Consider the following 18611-nt stretch of genomic DNA (forward strand, 5'->3'; position numbering starts at 1 on the left):
AGGGTTATACAGTTACTATACATTATACACCACATGCTGCTATACTGTACAGTAACTTATATATCACATATCCAGCTGCTGTGTTATCAGGGTTATACAGTTACTATACATTATATACCACATGCTGCTATACTGTACAGTAACTTATATATCACATATCCAGCTGTTTCTGAACGTTTGTTTCATTAGTTTGTTATTAAGAATAAAATTGTTTTTGGGGGGTGGAACCAATTGTCTGCATATCAGTGATTTCTTCTAAAAAAAATTTGCTTTGGTTAAAGAATGGATTTGGATTACAAGCGCGGTCCTGGAACGAATTATGCTCGTACTCCAAGGCACCACTGTATATAGTTATTACTGTAGGGATACTTTGTAGCATATGTTGCAGAAGGAATATCTTACCCCAGTATTTGCTTCTAAATTACATATAGTCTGTAATAGAGGGGTTGCTTATAAAAGGGGGCCTGCTCTTGGGACACCCCGTATATTACCTGTTGCAGATGTCACCCCATTGTACGATCTATAGAAATTAATGGAAGGGATCTGAAGCGGCGGGGTCATCCAGACCTGTCACCATATTCTCACCAGAGGTTCCTAAACCGCAGTTTGCCCTCATTCTAGAAACAATCTAGTGGCATTTGGCGTCTCAATGATCGCCCCGTCCGCCCCACCCTCTCTCCATCGGCCTTTAGACCCCACTCGTCAATGACGGTTTTGTCCCCACCACCACCACCTAACCCTGGGATCTGTATACAGCACACACATTATTTGTAGAATGCTGAAGCGTTGGGAAAGTCCCAAATCAGCGCACCCTAGATCTTTCCTTAATAGTGAGACCTATCCATCTGCCAAAGCTCAGACCGCCTTCAAGGGACTGTATGTACATGGGCAGCCTACTGTGTTTAATGTAAACTGTGGAGGCGATGCGGGGAGCACAATGTAAGGGCCCTAATACACAGGACGGTAATCGTGCAAATTATCGTTAAATCGTTCTAAAATAAGTTTTGTGTAAATGCAGGCAATGATCAAACAATCAACGAGAAATCGCTTTGTCTAATAGGACCCTAACCAAATGCTTCATGTGAATATACCTCTCCCACATCCACTCGTCGTCTGCTGGACAGGGAGTATGATGGTGGGCCTGTATCTATTATCATGTAGCAGCCGCTTACACAATGACATGTGCGGATATTTGGAAATACATCCGAAATTCATTGCAAGTTTCTGTATCGGAGCGGCGGCCAAATAAGAGTTGCCGTCTCGGCCGCGCAGGGATATGCTATTTACACCTTGTAAAGGACATGATGAGAATGTGGACAAAGCTATTCCAGGAATGGGGAAAGAGATGATATAATAATAGTAACAATCTGTAACCAGGGCTACTTAGTAAAATAAACATCACACCGCAGTCTCATCCACATATCTTATGGTTTTATTAGAATTGCAGGACGATGGCGAGTGCGCTGTTACCTGGTGATAGCGCATGACGTGTAACTGGCCCAGATGCCAATGCACTTACTAGTCCTGGCCTAAGCTTCCTGTGCTTGGTGCATATTCTCATTCCAGTCACTAGATATTCCTTGTTTTTTGGAATGGCGGCTGCATCGTGCAAAACCCCATTGATCTTTGCAGAATGAAGGTCCTTATTAGCTGCTGTATGTCCTGCAGGAAGTGGTGTATTCTCTCCAGTCTGGCACAGTGCTCTCTGCTGCCACCTCTGTCCATGTCAGGAACTGTCCAGAGCAGCAGAAAATCCACATAGAAAGCCTCTCCTGCTCTGGACAGTTCCTGACATGGACAGAGGTGGCAGCAGAGAGCACTGAGTCACACTGGAGAGAATACACCACTTCCTGCAGGACATACAGCAGCTAAGTACTGGAAGATTTGAGATTTTTTTTTTTTTTTATAATTGTATCTTTATTAAAGTTTTGAAATTTTTTTTAACAACACAAATTACATCAACATTGTAGTAATGTACAAACACAAATAAGGCATTCAAAGACCTCCAATGCGGGGGTCTAAGCTACTGGTCACAAGGTAGTTCCAGCAGGAAAACAAATATCTGGAGGATTTCAGTTCTCGTAATACAGATGCCAGTGACAAACAGACAAGACTAAAAGACAGTCAACAGGGGGAAGGGAGGGGGGGGGGGAATGGGGGATCAGAATAGGAAACAGGTGAATCGCCATCACACGAAGCCTTGTGTAGAGGAGTAGGTATCCCACGGGGACCAGATCTGTTCGAACAGGTCTGTCTTTTCATTTATCGAGGCCGTAAGATACTCTAATGAGCGTATCTCCTTAATTCGGGATACTAGGTCCACAAAGGGGGGAAGGGTCCTTTGCTTCCATTGTCGGGCGATCAGGGTCTTAGCCGCGGTTAATAAGTTCAGCAGAAGTTTGGTAGGTTTTTTTCCAAAGTTTTTGGGAGTTAGGTTCAACAGACATACTACTGGGTCATAGGGAATGGGCCGTGGAAATATCGCCGAAAAGTTATTACAGAAAGCCCTCCAATATTCTTTAACAACTGGGCATGTCCAAAATAGGTGATAGAGAGAGCCCACGGCCTGGAGACACCTCCAACAAACCGGGGATATGCTCGCATTCAGTTTGTGTAAAAGCTCTGGGGTGTGGTACCATGTCATAAGCAACTTATATTGGGTCTCTTTATATGTTACACATATGGAGGAGGTGGCTGCTCTATCCCAGATAATTTTCCAGCATTCCGGAGATATCTCCTTCCCTAGAGCTGTTTCCCACCTATCCATATACTTATGTCGGACAGGGCTATCGTCTCCCGGGGATCCTAGTACTTTATAGATATCTGAGATTAAGCCTTTGGCAGATGGGCCCGTTCTAACCCGCTGCTCGAACGCTGTTGGCCTTGAGACCGTAGTGGTGCCTATGCACGTTCTCATGTAGTGCTGGATTTGAGATTTTTAAATAGAAGTAAATAACAAATCTATATAACTTTCTGACACCAGTTGGTTTGTCCACGTTCCCCACAATAAATTGCCCAACACTTCAGGCTGGGATACTGAAGATATGGGGTCCCTATTCTGGGTGAGGGTCCTGGTGTTAGGGCACAGAACAATCCCATGTATAGGTTATATGTAGTGTTGATGGGAAAACCCCTCGCCTGACATGTTGGCGTATAAGTTTGTTGCTTGTACTATATATGCTGCAAAAACACAATGCATCCTAAACTATTGGCCTATATGGAGAGCCGGATGTAATGGTGTCGGAGATGTGAGCGCAGCCTGACCTGGGAGGGCCGAACAGATGCCTGGTGTAACGTGTCCCGGCTGGATGCTGCAGATGCTTACTAACCTACTTTGCGGCTGACTCACGCTGGTTTTCGTGCCATTTGGCGAAACCTTTTGTGTGTGAGTCACAGGCTCACGGGCCGGATCGCAGCGTAGCAGCTTCTTAAAGGGGCGTTCCCTGAAGGATGTACCATAAATGTCTCAGAGATGCAGGTTCCATCTCTGGGAACGAGGCCAGGTGAGTCTGCTGTTTGCTCTCTGTAACTCCCATAGAAGTGAATGGAGAGAGAAGCAGCCATCTCTTCATTCTGTGTCTGGATTGGCCCTTGCTCTCCTTATAGAAGTGATTCCTGCCTCCGGGTCCATCAGACCTTTATGGGGTAAATTAAGGTTGTGCCATAAAGATCCAATATGGGGATACCCCAAGGCTAGCCTGGGCAGCTTACAGTATGCAGTGTTAGAGATGGGGCTTAGGCTCCAATGTGGGGGTACCCAAAGCTGTGCCCATCCTTCCTTGTCTTTGCAGAATGACCGTCTAGATCGGTGGTCTCCAGCATATGCGTCTAGTGTTACTACAAACCCCAGCCTCATGTTCTTAGGTTGGAGCCTTGTGATCTAGATCCGGCTGGGGGGGTCCCATAACGTGAACCACATACAGATCATATGAGACCTAACCATCCCTACATAATACATAGCAGTCGTTGCCCTTGCTCTATGATTCATATTCCGGGTGGTATCCGACCGTTGCCTTGGCAACTGTTGGCTCACGAAGTGATTAGTATACGCCTGATACGTAGCGTAGCTCATGCGTCACTGCTGTGAATGAGAGGTCGTGGAGATGTATTCACATGGGGCATTTTTCACATATCAAAGCTTGTCGCTGTGTCTGGGTTTTCTTTATAGTCTCTCGGCCCTTCCTTCATCTGATCAGATAGTCGGACACCCGCTGCTTAGATACTGATGGCCTATCCTCATGACTTCAATAGTGGCGTCTCAGGAAAAGTAACTAGTACTATGGCTGACAAGAAAGGAGTTCTCCTGGTGCAGGGATCCCCCCTTACATTATGGGGTGGCAGTGGCGGAGGTCTCCTGGTGCAGGGATCCCCCCTTACATTATGGGGTGGCAGTGGCGGAGGTCTCCTGGTGCAGGGATCCCCCTTACATCACAGGGGGGCAGTGGCGGAGGTCTCCTGGTGCAGGGATTCCCCCTTACATTATGGGTTGGTAATGGCGGAGGTCTCCTGGTGCAGGGATTCCCCCTTACATCACAGGGTTGGTAGTGGAGGTCTCCGCTGTATATGTTGGCAATATTCAGTCCTGTTACTCATTCGTTTTACCAGGCTGCAGAGTCGTCGCCTTTGAAGAGAACAGATAAATGAGTTGCGGTCACCAGCCGAGCGCCTTGTGGTTTTATAGGAATGTCACATTTCCTTCCAGCATGGCGGCGGGGCTCGTGGTAACAGATCAGAGAATAAGGTTTTGCAATGGGAGTATAGAAGATGGGTGTACATATCCCTGCAGAACAAAACCATGTGAGCAGCGCCTGCCTCTGGTGACATGCCGAGGCCTTAAAGGGGTTGCTTTAAAGGGCTAGTTCACCAAAGAATTGTTTTTATTTGAAATAAACTGGTGGCAAAAAGTAGCAGAGACTTGTAATTTACTTCTATTAAAAATTCTCCTGTCTTCCAGTACTTACCAGCTGCTGTATGTCCTGCAAGAAGAGGACATACAGCAGCATTTCAACCATCACAAAACCCTCAACACACAATATAAGTGTTTGATTTGGATGAAGCTCCTGTGATGTCACCAAGGCCGTCTCCTCCCGCCGCCATCCTCTGTTTTAGTATAATTAGGACATAAGGATTAGGAGATTATATGGTGTGAACAGGAATCGTCTTGTTCGCCTCCTCGTGTATCGGGTAATTAACATAAATGTGGTGTTTTTCACAGAACTGCATCAGACTCCTCGGCTCTCGGATAACAATGACGCGGGTAATCTTATTGTGCAGGAAACGCAGCGACTGCTTCTGTTTTCCTCCTGTTAATACCCATGTAAGATGGATAGGTAGGTAGATCTGTATCTATCACCCCCAGCAGCCTCTTTACACTGTTGCCGCAATTTTATGTAAAATGTACGGCCAGTTGTAGGGTCCCTGTCATGCGGTGTAACCCGTCTCTAGTTGCCCATACAGCCGGTGGTGCAGCAGGCCCTCCTGTTCTGTTATAGTCTCTGTTGTTGCTTGATACCTTTCCCAGTCTTTTGTATGTTCTTTAGTATGTGTTCCTGTGTACAGTGCTGAGGTTTCTCACAGGCCCGGGAGGTTTACTATTCCCATGTCCATTATAAAAGCCATGTTTGTGTAACATATTTAACAAGCCGTGCCACAGCTGGAATGCCGTGTTAATGCGGGTCGCCCCGGAGCCCAGGACCGGCCGGTTTTACTGCAGTTTTGCTTATTGACATTGGATCACCAGTTGCAGTGAGGGCAGAAGGGCCTTGGCACAGGATGGTTTACATTGGGCTCAGACCATGAAATGTCCAGATTTTATTGAAGGGATATGGCTTGCTCTTTACTGAAGAATACATTTTAATATCCTTTTTGGGATTGTATTGACTTTTGCAGATGTTTTGGCGGTTATGGGCAGCTGGATGGGGCTTTGCTCAGATTTGGGAGATTGGGTTTCATTGAAAACATTTGTGTTGTATTCGAGGCTTTTCCCTCTTAATGTGTCACACTGTTCCCCATTGCTTTATATAGGGATGTAGTGTCTGAAACTATTGGCCATTGAGGACTCTCCTCTATTAAAGGGGTTGTTCACCAAAAATTTTTTCTTGTCAATCAACTGGTGCCAGAGAGTTGGGCATACAGCAGCTGATAAGTACTGGAAGACTGGAGACTTTAAGCGACTCTGTACCCACAATCTGACACCCCCCCCCCCCTCCCCCAAACCACTTGTACATTCGGATTGCTGCTTTTAATTCAAGATCTGTCCTGGGGTCCGTTCGGCAGGTGATGCAGTTATTGTCCTAAAAAACAACTTTTAAACTTGCAGCCCTGTGCTCAACAACCCTGGCCTAGATTGTGTATGCATTAGGCTGGCACAACCTCTCTGTCCCTCCTCATCATTAGGAATGCTCCAGGCAGATTGTCTCCCCTTAATCAGTGGTGTGAATACTGAACATGGGCTGGATCGTTAAGGCACCTGTGCAATGTTCAGACAGGAGAAAATGTTCCAGTGGCATTCCTAATGATGAAAAGGGTGGGGAGGAGGCACGGAGGGGTTGTCCACGGGGCTGCAACTTTAAAAGTTGTTTTTTAGAACAATAACTGCATCACCTGCCGAAGGGACCCCAGGACAGATCTTGGATTAAAAGCAGCTATCCGAAGGTACAAGTGGTTTGCGGGAGGGGGGGGGGGGCAGATTGTGGGTACAGAGTCACTTTAAAGAAATCTCTGGCACTAGTTGATTTGAAAGAGAAAATTTATTGGTGGACAACCCCTTTAACCAGGATAGACAATAGTGCAAATCTTGCATCTGAGGGTTTAAAGCAGCAATGAGGAACCTTTAGCCCTCCAGCTGTTGCAAAACTACAATTCTCATCATGCCTGGACAGCCAAAGCTTTAGCTTTGGCTGTCCAGGTATGATGAGAATTGTAGTTTTGCAACAGCTGGAGGGAGGGCCGAAGGATCTTCAGATTGATCTCTATCAAACAGAAGAAGGGAGTCCAGCTCTCAGCCACACCCTCAATAATCAGATATTTAAAGCAGAAGTCAGGCGAAGTATTGTATTGCCCCCTAAAAGTTATACAAATCCCCAATATGCACTTATTATGGAAGATGCTTATAAAGTGTTTTTTTCCTGGCACTTACTACTGCATCAAGGCTTCACTTCCTGCATAACATGGTGATGTCACTTCCTGGATAGCATGGTGATCTCACGACCCGACTCCCAGAGCACACTTATATGTTTATAAGTTCAGATTATCAGGAAGGATATATGGGTGACAGCCATTGAATCTTTATGGCCGCCCTCACCGCAATGATATGAATAAGCTCTTGTAGTACCACCTTTGTCCAGCAGTGGCCGCTGCAGTAAGGCATAGCTAATTACCGCCTCCCTCTGATCATAGTTGATCGCTGTGATTTTATAGATGTCAGAGCAACTATGAACACACGATCCCCATGGATTTCTGATTTCAGAAGAAATTGTTCTGAAGTTGGGAAGCGGGGTTTAATAACATTATAAAAATGTCCGACTGTGGCGCTGTTCCCATGAGCCGTGGTCCGTGGTTTGCTAGGGTTCTTCATGGTTACCTTCACCAAGGACTGGCAGTTTCACTCTTCACCATATGGTGTTTATTTTACTCTGGCTGAAAACCTATCTCTTCCTCCCTAGCTTCGTGATTTCGCTGATCTCTTAACCCTGACCGTAACCTTGGATGCCGGAGTGTATGTCAGAGCGGTGAGGGCAGGAATCCCCGGCGCAGGCACATATCCAGCTGCCGCTGTCCTTCTGTTTGCTCCTGGACGTTGACCAAGTATCAGCCTGTAGCAAGCACATTGACTTTACCTAGCCGGGGTCAGCGCGGGAAAGGCCAGATCAGTAAATTTAGTTCATGTAATTGACAGGTTGACTGCTCCCTCCGGAACATTCCTTACCTTTCCGAGTTACATGGAGACCTTTCCAAACCGGCAAAGGGCAGATGGCACCGGACAACTAGGAAAACATGGATAAGGAACCGTGTGCATTACAGGCCCAGATCTTCTGGGTTCCTCTTCGGGTGCATGAAGTCCTTGCTTCTTGGGGTTGCATGAATTATTGGGTTTTGCAAATGATGGTAACTTGACATCTGCTTTGCTAGTTTGGTAATTCTGTCTATAGGTGGCACTAGAGAGGCAACTTCCTTGTGCAGGAGGGCTGATTTACATGGCTTTCTCCCATGGTGCTTTGCCTGCACATCTTCACACAGCAGCTGTTTTTTTTCAGTGTCCAGCATCAGGCTTGGAGATATCTAGAACAGAGATGGACTTCTCTTGTAGCCAGCTGTAAGCATTTAGGTCAGGCCCCTCCGGCTATTGCAAAACTACAATTCCCATCGGCTGTCAAGCCATGATGGGAGTTGTAGTTTTGCCACAGGTTCCCAGGCCCTGATTAAGGTGCATTGATTCTGGGGTCTCAAAAGATAACCTAGGGATCTCCATTACATGCAGAGGTAATCCAGCTAGTGAGAACAGTTAGAAGAAAACCCACTGCCTCTTTGATCCTGGAGGGGTCTCCTAGTGTGCCCCACTAATGACAGGGAAGCTCAGCGATTCTGGATCTCCATAGGGTTGCCTCATCACCATTACAAATTCCTTTTATTATATGGACTCTAATTGTTTAATGGGGTAGTTAATTAAAAAATTATTTAAAAAAATTGGTCCCAGCAAGTACTGGTACCTGAGATTTGTAATTTACTTCTATTTAAAAATCTTCAGCCTTCCAGTACTTATCAGCTGCTGTACATCCTGCAGGAAGTGGTGTATTCTCTCCAGCCTGACACAGTGCTCTCTGTTGCCACCTCTGTCCATGTCAGGAATTGTTCAGAGCAGCAGCAAATCCCCATAGAAAACCTCTCCTGCTCTGGACAGTTCCTGACATGGACAGAGGTGGCAGCAGAGGACACTGTGTCAGACTGGAGAGAATACACCACTTCCTGCAGCACATACAGCAGCTAATAACTACTGGACGACTTGAGACTTTTTAAATAGAAGTAAATCACATCTGTAATTTTTTGGCACCAGTTGATTTAAGAGTTTTTTTTTTTTCTTTTTGTGGACTACTCCTTTAAGCTTTGGAGACCTTCTTCTTACGAAGCTTCATCTGGTTTCTGGTTGTTTGGGAATCATTACATCACTCTTTTCTCTTTATGCAAACTATTGAGAGAGTATTGGGGGTTCTCCATGTACAAGGTTAATCTGCTGTAAATGTTTGGTTTCCCGGAAGAACAAACTTAAAAAAAAGGCCCCGCACACCCAATGCAAAGACCACCAAGCTTGGCAGCTCTTGACCCTCGGGTTGTGTGTCTTGTGTGTGGTGGCACAGCTCGGGTCCATTGTCTTGTAAGGAATACATTAACCTCTTGGAATGTGTCAGCTCCTTACCGCAGTGTGTGAATTCATCCTTATTATGGTGCGTTGGCGTGTCACCTTTTAATGTCTTTGTTTTCCCACCACCGCAGTCATTTTATCTATTTATGTGTCACGTTGTTGGTGAATAGAGGAAGGAAGAGGAACGTCTTTGAAGGCTTGTGCTTGGAATGTGGGCCAGTGTTCTTGGGCTGGGGCTGTGTACAGGGTTCTTAGTTGGCAGCTGGACTCTGAGGGGCCTGTATTGTGCCTGTAATTCCCTCTTCATCCTCACCAGATACTTGGAATGCCTTTGAAGTCCTCCCCAGCCCCCACCGCGCAGACTTTGCCTATGCACTCAAAAGCTGATCTGTGCAATTTCGAGCAGCAATTGCCTGGCTCAGTGTAACTTGCTAAACATGTAGAGATTGAGGTTTTATTCATTACATATAATTTACTAAACTAAAATAATACTTATCCAGTAGTTTATAACATTTTCCAGTGTTTGATATTTTTGCTTTATCACTTAAAAAGGCTATAAATATTAATATCTTATAATATTAGCTAGGCACTATGTGAAAGTCATCATAATGCCCCTATGTAGAAGAGAACTACTGCTTCTATATACTAGAATATATCATTTTTAATACTGCTCCTATATTTCAAAAATATAACTACTATAATACTGCTCCTATATACAAGAATATAACTACTATAATACTGCTCCTATATACAAGAATATAACTACTATAATACTGCTCCTATGTACAAGAATATAACTACTATAATACTGCCCCGTATATACAAGAATATAACTACTATAATACTGCTCCTATATTCAAGAATATAACTACTATAATACTCCTATATACAAGAATATAACTACTATAATACTGCTCCTATATACAAGAATATAACTACTGTAATACTGCCCCTATATACAGGAATATAACTACTATAATACTGCCCCTATATACAGGAATATAACTACTATAATACTGCTCCTATATACAGGGATATAACTACTATAATACTGCTCCTATATACAGGAATATAACTACTATAATACTGCTCCTATATACAAGAATATAAATAATATAATACTGCCCCTATATAAAAGTTTTTTGTGATATGGTAATATTTTCTGATTTCTCTCTCTCGGTTCCCATTACACTTCTGCCTTTTGACCATTTGCATGTGTTTTTCATACATTTATGAATCGGCATTATAGTGAACCATCTTCTGGGTTCCTGGGAACTCTCGAGCTTCCTTGTTTGGCTGCAGAACTTTTCATGGTTCACACAGGAACTCTGAGAGATGCCGCGGCCGCTCCGAGCTCTAAACCCCGGGTCAGGTTCTGTCATTATCTGCAGGCTGGTGAGTTGGCTTGTGTACTCTGAGAGTCTGTCCTAGCTGCTCTTGAAGTTGCCAGAAAACGCTTTTGGGGTCTTCGAAAAACAGCCCGAGCCAAGACCTTCTCCACTATTTATTTTGACATAAAAATACATGTGCCCAGCGAGCGGATGGCTGTGTGGGTATCTATAGCCGTGCTGACGCGATTTGTCTCGCTGAGGCGCACACCATCTGGATTCCCAGTACTGGGGGGTAGTATGTCATCTTTATGAGTGCTAATAATGAATCCCTAATATTATGAAAGCTACAGTCCTCCCAAGGATTTACTGTTTACCCAGCTTCTTCGCGTATTTTTCAAGTATCTCATCAAACTCAACTGGGAGAAAAAAAAATCCCCTTTTTTGCTCCTTTTTATGCTTTGGGAGAAGTTTACCTCTTCACCTCTGATTCACGGTGCAATGCATGTTGTATAAGCCTGCAATAAGAGCGGAGAAAGGGAAGTGACTATTGTATGGACCATATAATAGCATATATATAATACTGACCCATATACAAGACTGTAACTACTATAATACTGCTCCTCCTCTATACAAGATTATAACTACTATAATACTGCTCCTATATACAAGAATATATCTACTATAATACTGCTCCTATATACAGGAATATAACTACTATAATACTGCCCCCTATATACAAGAATATAACTACTATAATACTGCCCCCTATATACAAGAATATAACTACTATAATACTGCTCCTATATACAAGAATATAACTACTATAACTGACTCTGAACTTGATTAAGCGCTACGGCGTGAAACTGTTGTGATTGCAGAGACTGTCCCGCACCTTTACCACCTTTCCCCCTCCTCGGTATGATTTGCTATCAATAAACCACTGAAGATTCCAGCAGATTGAGTGCACTGGAATTTTGTTTCTCCTCGCTTATGCCAGTATCGTTCTTCTTTTCCCCGTTGCACCCCGACTATTATCTCAGTTGGTTCGTATATGTCTATACATCGCCTAAGTATCTACACGTGAGCCTAGTCCACCCCTAGTGCGGGCACTACCTTCTATTGACCATTTGTTATAACTACTATAATACTGCCCTATATACAGGAATATAACTACTATAATACTGCCCTATATACAGGAATATAACTACTATAAAACACGGAAACTGGAGAGAAAGGAACCCATCTATGGCTGATATTAATGCCGCTAGGCCTATATTAAAAATCAACACCAGAGTGTCTGAATATGAATTGATCAAGCCATATTGCCCCGTGTACCACCGCGCAGGTCCTCTGGTCCACACGGGTCCCTACGCTAACTCCACACCGTGTCGGTCAGCGACCGCCAACCCCGCAAAGCGTGCACATGCAGGGAAGGGAGGCCATGGAACGGCCCTGCAACCCCAATGTCACAGGACCAGACCCAAAAAGCCCCACCAAAACCCAGCCAGCACCACCGGCGGGGAAGGCTGCCCCCAAACGACCCAAGTATGGATATGGTATTACACTTACCATTGCTGCTCTCACAGAATGGGGAAGACATAGGGTCCACACATGTGAGCACAGGCATATCCTGCTAACTACTATAATACTGCTCCTATATACAAGAATATAACTACTATAAGGCTGGTTCACACACAGTATATTTCAGGCAGTATTTGGTCCTCATGTCAGGTCCTCATAGCAACCAAAACCAGGAGTGGATTGAAAGCACAGAAAGGATCTGTTAACACAATGTTGAAATTGAGTGGATGGCCGCCATATAATGGTAAATAACTTCCATTATTTCAATATAACAGCCGTTGTTTTAAGATAACAGTAAATATTTGCCATTAAATGACGGCCATCCACTCAATTACACCATTATGTGAACAGATCCTTTCTGTGCTTTCAATCCACTCCTGGGTTTGGTTGCTATAAGGACCTGACATGAGGACCAAATACTGCCTGAAATATACTGTGTGTGAACCCAGCCTAATACTGCTCCTATATACAGGAATATAACTACTATAATACTGCCCCCTATATACAGGAATATAACTACTATAATACTGCTCCTATATACAGGAATATAACTACTATAATACTGCCTCCTATATACAGGAATATAACTACTATAATACTGCTCCTATATACAGGGATATAACTACTATAATACTGCTCCTATATACAGGAATATAACTACTATAATACTGCCCCTATATACCGGAATAAAACCGCTATAATACTGTATGCAGTCATTCTGTTAGTGTTCTGATGCTTGAAGCCCCGCTAGCGTTGCCCGTGTTCTGCACTTTCATCTCTCTCTGACCTCTGTGATATGTGGGCAGATCTGGGCCCCATGTTCCGTGGTTTCCTGATTGATGCAGCCTGGTATTATTAGCAGACGGTCATGCTGTGGAGGGGCAGGTGACTGCAGCTTTCCAGCTGTTGTTTTGTAGGTTATTTTTATTGGCTGCGCTCATCTGTCAGCATCATGTCCAGCTTCGGCCATCACGTACGTGACGGATATTTGTAAATTCTTCTTCCCACAGAAAATAAAAAACAATTATTTCCTTGTATTTTTATTTTTCTTTTTCTTTTGGCATTGCTTTTTTCCCCCCTTTTATTTTGGTCAGATGTCCGTCTAGGGTTTGTAGATCCATGTGAGATTACACAGTGACCAGGCAGAAACACTCAACCACGTATCAAATCCTATTTCATGGTCCGTTTATATGGGTTGTACAGGTCATTGTAACTGCCCTAAAGTACACAACCTGTATCTGTCTCTATATGCCGCCTGGCCTTACAGGCATTTACCTAACCTGCTCATATCTCCCTATACTACACAGGGCGCTAAGGATGGATGTGAGTTCATTACCTCCGTCTTCAGCGCTATTTTTAAGATATTAAGAGTTTAAAACCATATGCAAATATTCTCTTTTGCTGCCCTGGAAACCAGAGTATCCCCCCCCCCTCCCCTCCAGTGCAGCGATCTGCCCTGGCCGCAACTCCCTCTAGCTTGCCCGCCCTGCTGATATTCATTTGCAGGGTTGGATCGGTGCAGTGGTGGTGGTTCTCCTGTCCCCAGTGCACCAAAACGACATATTTGTCTATAGTTTTAACGCTTTAATTCTTAAGATTCAAGAATATAACTACTATAATATTGCTTGTATATACAAGAATATAACTACTATAATACTGCCCCTATATACAGGAATATAACTACTATAATACTGCCACCTATATACAGGAATATAACTAATATAATACTGCTCCTATACACAAGAATATAATTACTATAATACTGCCCCTATATACAAGAATATAACTACTATAATACTGCCCCCTATATACAAGAATATAACTACTATAATACTGCTCCTAAATACAGGAATATAACTACTATAATACTGCTCCTAAATACAGGAATATAACTACTATAATACTGCTCCTATATACAGGAATATAACTACTATAATACTGCTCCTATATACAAGAATATAACTACTATAATACTGCCCCTATATACAAGAATATAACTACTATAATACTGCTCCTATATACAGGAATATAACTACTATAATACTGCTCCTATATACAGGAATATAACTACTATAATACTGCTCCTAAATACAGGAATATAACTACTATAATACTGCTCCTATATACAGGAATATAACTACTATAATACTGCTCCTATATACAAGAATATAACTACTATAATACTGCCCCTATATACAAGAATATAACTACTATAATACTGCCCCTATATACAAGAATATAGCTACTATAATACTGCTCCTATATACAGGAATATAACTACTATAATACTGCCCCTATATACAAGAATATAGCTTTGTTATGTAGGATGGATCTGTATGAGATTTATGCAGTAAAGGGGGGGGCGGTGATTAGCAGACTGTATTGGGAGCAGGGTTTTACCTCTGACAAGTATACTGGTGTATGTCTGACTAGTCAGGTGGGAGTGAAGCGTGGTGGTTTTTTACAGATCTTTGTGTGGGAATATGAAACGCGCTTCGGGGCATCTGAACATTACTGAAGTCTTAAATGCATCGTGCACATTTTTTACTTTGTTGATAACCTTGGGGAAGCGATGAGTGAACATAAAAGAACGGCAGCTTAAAGCTAATATTCCTGATTGTGTGATCGCTGCTCTGCAGTAATATAACTACACCTAGATTCCCTGGGCGACCTCTCTGCACTGACACATGGCAGGCGCAGCCTCGCAGATTTGCAGGATTTCAAATTGTTTTCAGTTCCAACCATTTTGATGCTGCATTCAAAAATTATTCAGGCTCCAGAGCAGAGATCTCCCACCTTTATTTGCTTGTTTTAAAGTAGTGGTACCCTGGTTTAAGAGTAACTTGGTTTAAGAGCGTTTTGCAAGAAGAGCTCACAGTTTTTCAAAATTGTGACTTGGTTTAAGAGCTCCTGGTATTGGGTGGGAGCGTGAGTGGGGGAGGGGCATGGCCTGCATAGCGGGGTCTGCAGCACAGTACTCTGACCCAGGAAGTCTCTCTCACCTTCCAATTTATAGCAGATCCACTTCAGGCTGGGGCTTGCACCAGGGGACAGGACTGTGGGGGGGGTAATCTCTTTATAGCGTTAACCCCTCTCTCCTGCTGCTATACTGTGTCCACATCTGCCCTGCTCATTCCTTCATGCTCCCTGCAGTCTCTATCAGTCCTTGTGTTTCCTATCCTCTCCATTCCTGCTATAATGTGCTTGCACTCACACTCGGCTATACACACTGCTGCTATAATGTGCTTGCACTCACACTCAGCTATACACACTGCTGCTATATTGTGCTTGCACTCACACTCACCTATACACACTGCTGCTATAATGATTATAAAATGATTTTTGGGGTGTGGAACCAATTGTTGTTGTGAATGCAGCTCTGAAGTATACACCGTAATTGGGATCAATTCTATGAATCGGAAATATTCTTAGAAGCTTCTTAAAGGGGTAGTTCTCAAAAAAATTATTTTAAATCAACTGTGGTCAGAGATTTTTAGTTTACTTTTATTTACATTGATTTTGTAAATTACTTCCATTTCAAACTCTGCAGTCTTCCAACACTTCTCAGCTGCTGTTTGTCCTGCAGGAAGTGGTGTGTTCTTTCCAGTCTGACACAGTGCTCTCTGCTGCCACCTCTATCGATGTCAGGAACTGTCCAAAGCAGTACCAAATCCCCATAGACAACCTCGCCTGCTCTGGACAGTTTTTGACATGGACAGAGGTGGCAGCAGAGAGCACTGTGTCAGACTGGAGAGAAAACACCACTTTCTGCAGGACATACAGCAGCTGATAAGTACTGGAAGACGTAAGATTTTTCAAGAGAAGTATATTACAAATCTTTGGCAATGGTTATTTTGAAAGAAAAAAAAATTTGGTAAAAAATTAGTCTTTGTTTTGTTCTAGTTACCTATGGAATAGGTGTTGCTTGAACGTCTACACTGTAACAAACCCTCAGCTGTGTGCAAGGGGCAAGGCTACGATTTGGCATTGGCATCAGTATACAATGCGGCTACATTGTACCCTGCACTACTCCAAGACTGTGGCTGCTATGTGACTCCGCCCCTGAGGAGCATTGCTGGTCTTTCAGAATCCTCTTTAGTGGTTATCTTGGTGTAGAGGTTTTTTCCCACCTGCAGATTTTTCACTCCGATCTCCGGGGTTTCCTCACATCGGATCTCTCGCTTTGAGTGGAAATCTTCTGCATTCCAGGTCGGAGCGGGTACACAGGCCTGGCAAGTTCTGCTTAGAGCGGGAGCCAGGAATGCTTTGGCTAACGGCCCGAAACAAGGGTTTTGGGTTGTCCCACCCTCCGGATGGCTGCCTCCGCTTCCTGCCAAGCACGTTGCAAGGTGTATAATATGAGAGGTGCGGGGATGGGAGGAGGATGGGGGGGTGTAGATGTCGTCCCTTGGACATGGTTGTTATAATGCCCCGTTGTGGTGGTGTTTGTATTGCCTCTTGTGGTGTTATTTAGTCTGTGGTTGGATCTGTTATAATGTCTCTAGTGTTACTATCGTATGTTTCCCATTCTCCGTCCATTTAGAGGGAAGTTCAGAAGTTCCCCGGTGTTGGGTATTTTCCAGAGACTGTTCTGCTTCCCCAGTGATTTTACTAATAAAGTGCTGAGGCGGTGGTAGCGACTACAACAAATGCAGGGTATAACGTTTTTACCCTGTCTTAATGGAAAATATGTCTGTCAGGACTCCGGTCCCTGATGCCAGGACTAGGACTGTTCCTTCAGTGGAGCTGGGTTGCAAGTTGGTCCCTGTGATTCCTGCTTTCTATGATTAAAAGGGTTGTTCACAAAAAAAAAAAAAAAAAAATCTTTTAAATCAACTGGTGAGAGATTTGTAATTTACTTCTATTAAAAATCTGCAGGAAGTGGTGTATTCTCTCCAGTCTGACAGGGTGCTCTCTGCCGCCACCTCTGTCCATGTCGGGAACTGTCCAGAGCAGCAGCAAATCCCCATAGAAAACCTCTCCTGCTCTGGACAGTTCCTGACATGGACAGAGGTGGCAGCAGAGAGCACTGTCAGACTGGAGAGAATACACCACTTCCTGCAGGACATACAGCAGCTGATAGGTACTGGGAGAGTGGATATTTTTTAATACCACCAGTTGATGGCACCAGTTGATTTGAAAGAAAAAAAAAACATTTGGTGATCTACCCCTTTAGGTTTTTGTTGGCTAACCTTTTCTTGTTATCTGTCCTATCGTATCTGATCAGTGGGGAGCTGATCGATTGATTTCTCACTCTCCTCTTCCTGGGTGATTGGAGCAGTAGTGGGCATGCTCAGCCAGCACTCCATTCTCTGTGGGAGTGATGAAAGTGCAGCACTCCCTATCCTCAGCAGTCGCGTAGTGTGACTGGAGAGATGGCTATGCATACCTGTTACCATGGGACAAGGGCCCCCCATATTATTGATCAGTTGGACCCCCCACTAATTAGATCCTTATCTCCTATTCTGTGGGCTGGTGATAAGTTTTAAGATTTATCCAGGATTAGGGCCCTATTACACGGGACGATTATCTTGCGAAAAATCATTCAATCGTTTGAATTCAAACGATAATCGTTCTGTGTAAATGCAGGCAACGATTAAAAAATAGTATGTCGTTGATTTAGATCGGGACCTAAAATTATCGTTAATCGTCCGCTGTAATTCCACGGTCGTTCGCTCGAGTTCCGTATTTTTTCACAAATTGTTCAGTGTAATTGCACGTTGTTCATTGTTCTGGGATCAGAAGGAGGAAACGATCGCTGTAACGATCGCAACTAACGATTATCGTTTTGTGTAATATGGTAAACGATTTCAGGTTAACAATAAACAATCTCGTTAGTGATCGTTTATTGTTAGTCGTTAATCGTTAAAAATCGCTCAGTGTAATAGGACCCTTAAAAAAAACATGACCGCTTTCGTGCAGAAACGGCACCTCTGCTGTCCTCGGTTGTGTTTGGGCTTTTGCTGTTCAGTTCCATTGAAATTAATAAGCTGAATAGTAATACCACTTACAACCAGGGGTGGCGCAGTTTTTTTTATTACAATTTAGTATTTTTATTTTTTACATTTTTGGATAACCCCTTTTTAATCTTGGAAGATTCCCTTTTAATAGTGGATGATTCTCTGTAGTGTCTTTTCCATCCTGGATGGTGACTGTATCTTATCTGTTACAGGGAGGTGTAACTCTTCAGGACCGCACACTGGTAGGTAAGTACTGATCATACTGATCCCTGAGCTCTATTAGATGGATGCCTCTTTGTTTGGATACTATATACGTTTGAATTTGTATATATCTTTATTGGTTGGATACCTCTTTTATAACTATACCTCTTTATTGGACGG

The 18611-nt window shown here is 43.6% G+C and overlaps 1 protein-coding gene across 4 annotated transcripts in view; it reads left to right on the top strand.

The window, feature by feature from the left end:
- PTP4A3 (protein tyrosine phosphatase 4A3) overlaps nt 1-18611 on the top strand; it is a 68747-nt gene that overhangs the window by 4897 nt on the left and 45239 nt on the right. For 2 of the 4 annotated variants that reach the window (XM_069957028.1, XM_069957029.1), the window contains exon 2: nt 18443-18476. The exons of 1 other annotated variant lie outside the window; for it this stretch is intronic. The gene's annotated coding sequence lies outside the window, so the exon portion shown is untranslated. The remainder of the gene's footprint in view (nt 1-18442; nt 18477-18611) is intronic. One more of the 4 variants, XM_069957030.1, reaches the window with a different exon arrangement.

This window comes from Dendropsophus ebraccatus, chromosome 2 (genome assembly GCF_027789765.1).
Source record: "Dendropsophus ebraccatus isolate aDenEbr1 chromosome 2, aDenEbr1.pat, whole genome shotgun sequence".
Classification (NCBI taxonomy): Eukaryota; Metazoa; Chordata; class Amphibia; order Anura; family Hylidae; genus Dendropsophus; species Dendropsophus ebraccatus.